The sequence below is a fragment of the Triticum dicoccoides genome, chromosome 7A, assembly GCF_002162155.2.
Source record: "Triticum dicoccoides isolate Atlit2015 ecotype Zavitan chromosome 7A, WEW_v2.0, whole genome shotgun sequence".
Lineage (NCBI taxonomy): Eukaryota > Viridiplantae > Streptophyta > Magnoliopsida > Poales > Poaceae > Triticum > Triticum dicoccoides.
Window position 1 is genome coordinate 354,133,092 of NC_041392.1, and position 8,947 is coordinate 354,142,038.

Here is an 8,947-nt window from a genome sequence, read left to right on the forward strand (position 1 = left end):
TTCATTTGTAAGCAAAACAAATGTATCCAATTTAGGCAGCATCATATTCTCATGAACATTAGAATCGTCACCAAGAAACGAAAGTACCTGATAATTCAATTGGCATGCGCGAGCTCTAGTAATTGGTCCAATATGTATAGCAGTAGGGGCCGTGGATGTAACAATGGTATTGATGTCCTCATCAATAGGTACGTTCAAGTAGTTTGCTAAACGAGTTGCATAAATCCCACCAAATAAATCTCCATCTTTAGAATTAAGATGTAACCTCCTAGCAATAATGGGCCCCAAATTATATCATTTATCACCTAACACCGCACACTTGAGAATACTAAGATCTGGAACGCAAACATGGCAAAGCTCATGTTTACCATTAATACATCTACCGATAAAGAGAGCAAAATAATGTATGGCAGGAAAGTGACTGCTCCCTACGGTTGCTTGTGTGATATTTCTAGTTTCTCCAACAGTGATACTAGCAAGGAAATCATTATATTCAGATTTTTTAGGCTCACTAAGACTACCCCATTGCGGAATTTTGCATGCATCACAAAAGTCTTCTAGGTCCATGGTATAAGATTCATCATAAGATCAAACAGGACAGTATGAGTATTGCGCTTGGATGAAAACTCAAACCTTCGCACGAAGGTATCGGTGAGATAATAATACTGTAAGCACTTGTCCGATAAAGGATCCTCGAGGCCAGCATTTTGTACGTACACATAAAATTCATCCTTGAAACTTGCACGATCCATAAATTCATCGGACAACCATTCACACAGTTTCACTTGAGCTTCTCTTGGCGGTTTAAGGTCCGGTTCCTGTATTGCATGCCTCGGTGCTTGCTTCCTTGAGGAACCACCTTAATACATTTTCCTGGACATTTTTCTTCCTCTGAAAATTTATAAAAAATTTAGTAACTCAAAATAAAAGTGAACCAAGCTCAACAAAATTGATAGCAACTACTCCTACAAGTGCCTAGAAGCTATATCATGCATCAAAACTACTTTGGAACATATAAATTTGACAAGCAAGCTCAAGAATAAGGTCACCAAGGTAGCAAAAATTTGTAATAATTAAAGCACTAGAACAAAAACTAATTGGACCATTGCAGGAGTCACATACTGAAGATCAATCCCCCAAAGCAGTTTTGTGAATGGAGCTTTGAGCAAGGAGATCGAAAATGGCAGCAAGGTGAGAAAGAACAAGGGTTTGAGCTACGTAGTGATTTTTTCTGGAGGAAGAGGATGGGTGCTGGAATAAGTGGAGGGGGGCACGTGGGGCCCACAAGGTCAGGGGCGCGTACTAGGGGGTGGGCGCGCCCTCCACCCTTGTGGCCAGCTGGTGAGGCCCCCTAGTGTGTTCTTTGCACCAGAAATTCTAAAATATTATGCAAAAAATCATACTAAATTTTCAGGGCATTTGGAGAACTTTTATTTTCGGGACATTTTTTATTGCATGGATAATTCAGAAAACAGACAGAAAATACTATTTTTACTTTATCTAATCTAAATAATAGAAAGTAAAAGATGGGTACAGAGAGTTTGTGCTTCTAAATTCATCCATCTCATGCCCATCAAAAGGAATCCATTAACAAGGTTGATCAAGTCTTATTAATAAACCTCTTTCGAGTGACATGAAACCAGAGAACTTTCGAATAACACTAGGTTACCTCAATGGGAATATGCATTTCCCAAACGATAAGAATATCATGTTTCTTTTTGACAGTAGGAAGAGGGAATTCAAAACCTCCAATAGTAATACTTGAAAATTTTCCAATAGAATTGATACTATGAACTTGAGGTTGTTTCTTCGGAAAGAGTACCGTATGCTCATTACCATTAACATGAAAGGTGGCATTGCCTTTGTTGCAATCAATAACAGCCCCTGCAGTATTCAAAAAGGGTCTACCAAGGATGATCAACATACTGTCGTCCTCGGGAATATCAAGAATAACAAAGTCCGTTAAGATAGTAACATTTGCAACCACAACAGGCACATCCTCACAAATACCGATGGGTATATCAGTTGATTTATCAGTCATTTGCAAAGAAATTTCAGTATGTGTCAACTTATCCAAATCAAGTCTATGATACAAATAGAAAGGCATAACACTAACACCTGTGATACGTCTCCAACGTATCTATAATTTTTGATTGTTCCATGCTATTATATTATCCATCTAGGATGTTTTATATGCATTTATATGCATCTATATGCCATTTTATATGATTTTTGGGACTAACCTATTAACCTAGAGCCCAGTGCCAGTTTCTGTTTTTTCCTTGTTTTTGAATATTGCAGAAAAGGAAAATCAAATGGAGTCCAATTGACCTGAAATTTCACGGAGATTATTTTTGGACCAGAAGAAGCCCACAGAGTACCGGAGATGGGCCAGAAGAGTTATGAGGCGCCCACAAGGGTGGGGCGTGCCCTACCCCCATGGGCGCCCCCCTACCTCGTGGCCGCCTCGGGGACCCCCCTGACTTGTTCCTGACTCCAACACCTCTTATATATACCCAAAATTCCAGAAAGAAACCTAGATCGGGAGTTCTGCCGCCACAAGCCTCTATAGCCACCGAAAACCAATCTAGACCCGTTCCGGCACCCTGCCGGGGGGAATCCCTCTCCGGTGGCCATCTTCATCATCCCGGCGCTCTCCATGACGAGGAGGGAGTAGTTCACCCTTGGGGCTGAGGGTATGTACCAGTAGCTATGTGTTTGATCTCTCTCTCTCTCTTCCGTGTTCTTGATTCGGCACGATCTTGATGTATCGCGAGCTTTGCTATTATAGTTGGATCTTATGATGTTTTTTCCCCTTTACTCTCTTGTGATGAATTGAGTTTTCCCTTTGAAGTTATCTTATCAGATTGAGTCTTTAAGGATTTGAGAACACTTGATGTATGTCTTGCATGTGCTTATCTGTGGTGACAATGGGATATCACGTGATCCACTTGATGTATGTTTTGGTGATCAACTTGCGAGTTCCATGACCTCGTGAACTTATGCATAGGGGTTGGCACACGTTTTCGTCTTGACTCTCTGGTAGAAACTTTGGGGCACTCTTTGAAGTTCTTTGTGTTGGTTGAATAGATGAATCTGAGATTGTGTGTTGCATATCGTATAATCATACCCACGGATACTTGAGGTGACATTGGAGTATTTAGGTGACATTAGGGTTTTGGTTGATTTGCGTCTTAAGGTGTTATTCTAGTACGAACTCTGGGATAGATTGAACGGAAAGAATATCTTCGTGTTATTTTACTACGGACTCTTGAATAGATCGAACAGAAAGGATAACTTTGAGGTGGTTTCGTACCCTACAATAATCTCTTCGTTTGTTCTCCGCTATTAGTGACTTTGGAGTGACTCTTTGTTGCGTGTTGAGGGATAGTTATATGATCCAATTATTTTATTATTGTTGAGAGAACTTGCACTAGTGAAAGTATGAACCCTAGGCCTTGTTTCCTAGCATTACAATATCATTTACGCTCACTTTTATCATTAGTTACCTTGCTGTTTTTATATTTCAGATTACAAAAACCTATATCTACCATCCATATTGCACTTGTATCACCATCTCTTCGCTGTACTAGTGCACCTATACAATTTACCATTGTATTGGGTGTGTTGGGGACACAAGAGACTCTTTATTATTTGGTTGCAAGGTTATTTGAGAGAGACCATCTTCATCCTACGCCTCCCACGGATTGATAAACCTTAGGTCATCCACTTGAGGGAAATTTGCTACTGTCCTACAAACCTCTGCATTTGTAGGCCCAACAACGTCTACAAGAAGAAGGTTGTGTAGTAGACATCAAGCTCTTTTCTGGCGCCGTTTCCGGGGAGGTTAGCGCTTGAAGGTATATCTTTAGATCTTGCAATCAAATCTTTTAGTTTCTTTTTTATCACTAGTTTAGTTTATAAAAGAAGACCACAAAAAAATGGAATTAAGGTTGCCTCATATGCTTCATCTTTTTAGTGTCTTTCGTGAAAATAAGGATTCCGATAATTGTGCCAAAGTGTTAGAAGAAGAATGTATTAAAATGTTTGGCACTAAACATTTGGATGATGAGCATGATTGCAATGTTGTTAGTATGAATTGTTTGAATACCCATGATGCTAATGATATGCAAAGCCACAAGCTTGGGGATGCTATGTTTGATGAAGATGATATTTTTTGTCCCCCAAGTTTGGTTGAGCAAATTTATTTTGATGATAGCATGCCTCCTATTTATGATGATTATATTGATGGAAGTGGGTTTGGAAGAGTGTCAACTTTAGGAAGTAATGATCCCACTATTTTGGAGGGTGTTGAATCTTATTGTGATAATTATGAAAGTGGGTTTGGAGAGGTCATGACTTTAGTTAATGATAATCCCACTATTTTCGAAGAGTGTCAACTTTGCATGCATGTGGATCATGAAGAGGAAATTTTATGTGATAGCTATGTTGTTGAATTTGATTATGATCCTACATGTAATTATTATGAGAGAGGAAAATATGGTTGTAGAAATTTTCTTGTTACAAAATTACCTCTCGTTAGGTTGAGATTGCTATTGTTTCTTTCTTCTTCCTTGCATATGGTGGTTTTTTGCTTGTCTTGATAATTTGTTTGCTTATGAAATCCCTATGCATAGGAAGCATGTTAGACTTAAACTTGTTTGTCATATGTTTTATGATGCCCTCTTTGTGCTTCAATTCTTGTCTTTCATGTGAGCATCATTGAAATCATCATGCCTAGCTAGGGGCGTTAAATGATAGCTCTTGTTGGGAGGCAACCCAATTTTATTTTTGTTCTTTGCTTTTTGCTCCTGTTTAGTAATAAATAATTCATCTAGCCTCTGTTTAGATGTGGTTTTATGTTTTAATTTTTGTGCCAAGTAGAACCTTTGGGAAGACTTGGGGGAAGTCTTTGCGATCTTGCTGTAAAAAACAGAAACTTTTACGCTCATGAGATTAGTTGCCATTTTTTACTAGAGAGTGCAATTAGGTTAATTATTTTTGAAGATGATTAATAGACAAATTCCTCACGTCCACCAATTTATTTCTGAATGTTTGGGGTTATAGAAGTATTTGAAACCTACAAATTACTACAGACTGTTCTATTTTTGACAGATTCTGTTTTCATTGTGTTGTTTGCTTATTTTGATGAATCTATGAGTAGTATCGGAGGGTATGTGATGTAGGGTAGAACCCTAATCAGCTAATATTTCACGAAAGGAGCGGATCCCGCGAAGAACACGGAGAACACAAGGGGAAAACGAGGGAAACACGAGGGGAAAAATGAGAGGAACACTCAAACTAACAAGAACAAGTCACACATGTGCTAGATCCTCGGATACATAAGAGTCCACACGATCCACAATCAACTAAGGATGATACAAGTAGCACGATCTTCTCCGTGAGGAGGTCTTGAGGGGGGCCCCCCAAGAGGGGGTCTTGATGTCTTCTCCACAAGGAGGTCTTGAATCCAAAGGGATCTTCTCCGAAGAGGCCGCGGTCTCTCACGAGGAGTAGATCCGATGTGGATGAGCGTAGCTCTATCTCTCAAAATGAGCTAAACCAACGCTAACCCTAACTAGGAGGTGGTGGAGGAGTATATATAGTCTAGGGACACGAAGGGGTAAGTGAGGGGTACATGGGCTTCGGCCCGTAACATTGGACACAACTAGCGGCCGGTCGTCCGACAGGTACCGGACGGCCGGTGGCTCGTGAGGGTCCGGTCATCCGGTACTTGTCGGTGTAAGTGCATCTAGTGACACCCCTAGTTGGTTTTGGAGTATTGACGACAAACCTAGTTGAGGGACTAATGTGTTTGTGAGAATTGCAGGATAACACAGGTAGAAGTCCCTCATCGATTCAGTTTTCCTACCAGAGATGACCCCTAAAAATGTATGAAGACATTGAAGTCAAAGGTGGTATATGAAGATATTCACATTGAAGACTATGACAAGAGAAGACACCACATGAAGCCTATGGAGCTCGAAGACTTAGATCTTTCATAGTTCTCTTTCTTCTGTGTTGATCATAGGAACCACCATACTGTTAAGTGGGGTCCAAGAGAACCAGTCAGAATGACTAAAGTGATGCTTAAACAAAACCTATGTCTTTGAGTGAAGACTTTGAGAGCGAATCTTGTCTAGAGTCGGGCAAGTCAGCTTTGCTTGAAGCCCAAGTAAAGTTGCCGTGTGAGTTTGAAATCTGACCGTTGGAACACGTGTCAGTTCCTTAGTGACCCAGGGTCATTTCGGACAAATCAGGTCGGGTTGCCAAGTGGCTATGAATAGCCCACCCCCTACAACCATAAATGGTTGGCTGCTCAGATTCAGAGTACGGCTTTTGCCGTTTGAGAGCAACCCACCTCGAAGCCTTTGAGAGAGAATTCCTTGCGAGGATAAAGCCCTAACCACCCAGAGCCAAAGAGAATTAGGCATCACTTAAGTCTTCTTGTCTGTGTGATCTGAAGACTTATTACACTTGAGGACTGTGCATCCTCCAGCCGGTTAGGCGTCGCGTTCTGAGCATCCAAGAGACATTGTGGATTGCCGGTGAACAAAGTCTGTGAAGGTTTGGGAGTCTACCTTGAAGACTTACCAAAGTGATTGGGTGAGGTCTGTGTGACCTTAGCTCAAGGGGAATACGGTGAGGACTGGGTGTCCTGAGCTGCGTGTTCAGGACTGGGTGTCCGGGACTGTGTGTCCTAAGGTTTAAATACCTAGCCGCCCTAACCAGACGTACAGTTGTCACAGCAACTGGAACTGGTCCAACAAATCATTGTCTTCAGCGAGTCACTGGTTTCATCTTCCCTTCCCTTTACTTACTGTTACTCCTTGTGAAGTCATTGTATGTTCGCACTATCTTTTGTCTTCACTGAGTGACTGCATGTTCTGTGTGGCTTCACAATATCTTCCTACCTGATCCTTACTACATTGCTGCTATTAGTCATTGTGCTTTCACTCTATTGAATACTTGACTATGGCTTGCCTAGTGTAGTCTACCTTCCGCTGCAGGGTAATAGTTTATTTCTATCGTTTGTCTTCATAACTTCCATGTTTTGAAGACTTTCATAAAAATCGCCTATTCACCCCCCCTCTAGTCGATATAACGCACTTTCAATTGGTATCAGAGCAAGGTGCTCCCTTGTTCTGTGTGATTCGGTTTAACCACCTGGAGTTTTAGCTATGTCGACTGCAGGGATAATTGAAGTCTCCGCTGCGTGCCATGTCTTCGATGGAACTGAATATCCCTACTGGAAGAATAAGATGCACATGCATCTTGAAGCCATTGACGTCGACCTATGGTATGTCGTCAAGAACGGTGTTCCCAAGGCTGGAGAAGGTGTCACTGCTGCTGATGTCAAGAAGTTCGTTTAACTGGACTCTACTGCCAAGAATATCATCTGTGGTCATCTGACCAAAGGACGGTATGGCCGTGTGAGTGCTTTGGAAACATCTAAGCTGGTCTGGGACTGGCTCTCCAAGGTCAATGAAGGCGTCTCAAACCAGAAAGATCAGAGAATCAGTGTCCTTCGCAACCTCTTCAACCGCTTCAAGCGAAATGACAATGAGAATGTCCAGCTCACATTTGACCGACTCACTGACATCACAAATGAGCTTCAAGCCCTCGGTGCTACTGAGATCACCAAACATGAAGTCGTCAAGACACTACTGAGATCACTTGATAGTTTGTTTGACACCCTAGCCCTGATGATTCAAGAACGTCCTGATTTCAAGACACTCGATCCGTCTGACATACTTGAGAGGCTCAATACACATGAGTTTCAGCTTTCTGAGAAAAGAGATATCTACGGTCCAAACTATGGGCGAACTCGTGCCTTGAAGGCAAAAGCTGTCTCCTCATCTGAATAAGAATCTGACAGCAGTTCGGATGATCCTGAAGACATTGGAAGGGAACTTGCTATGCTTGTGAAGAAGTTCCAAAAATTCACCAAGAAGAAAGGTTTCAGAAAGTCTTCCCGATCAAGCTCAAGGAATGATGAAGCTTCTGCTCACGACTACAAGAAGAAAACATGTCACAAGTGCAAGAAACCTGGCCACTTCATCTCTGAGTGTCCACAGTGGGATAATGAGAACAAAAAGAAGAAGAAGAGCAAGGAATATGACTCTGACGACAAGAAGAAGAAGAAATACTCAAAGTCTTCTTCCAAGTCTTCCTCAAAGTCTTCATCACACAAGAAGAGCTCATCTGGCAAGGCACGTGCATTTGTTGGCAAGGAAATGGATTCAGAGGAGGAGTCCGCTTCTGAGGAGGCAGAGGTGGAGTCTGAGGAGGAGTCTGATTCAGGCGTCGCAAGTCTGGCTACAGCATACGTTGCCAAGTCCATCTTCAACACTGAAGACAATGACTTCATCACCGACACCGATGCAAATGACAAGGACTACTCCACTTCTACCTACTACTTCATGGCACGCGGTGCCAAGGTAAACACACGCACTACTCACTATCAAACATCTAGTGACGATGACTCTGATTGTGGTTCAAAACCCAGCTACAAAACACTTGCTAAAATTGCAACTGAACAACAGAGAGCTATGGAACATATTCAAAAACTGTTAGACAGAAGTGATGATCTGTTAGGTGCTGAAATGACTCGATCTGAATCCTTAATTGAAGACATAAAAATCCTTCACGTTAAGTATGAGGAACTTGAAAGTCGTCATGAAACTCTCTCAACAACTCATGAAAAGCTTTCCTATGATTATCTTCAAAGGAAGCAAGATCTTGAGAAATTGAGAGCGGCTCATGAAGATCTTCAAAAGGAAAATGAGTCACTTTGCGCCAAACAGATCGGTTCCGCTCAGGAAGGATTTGAACCACCATGTCTTAAATGCATTGAGCGTGATAATGCTACTTCTGTTGCTGAATGTTCTACTGCTACTACTGTTGCAATATCTTCAACTGTTGATGTGGTAACTAACCCCTCTGC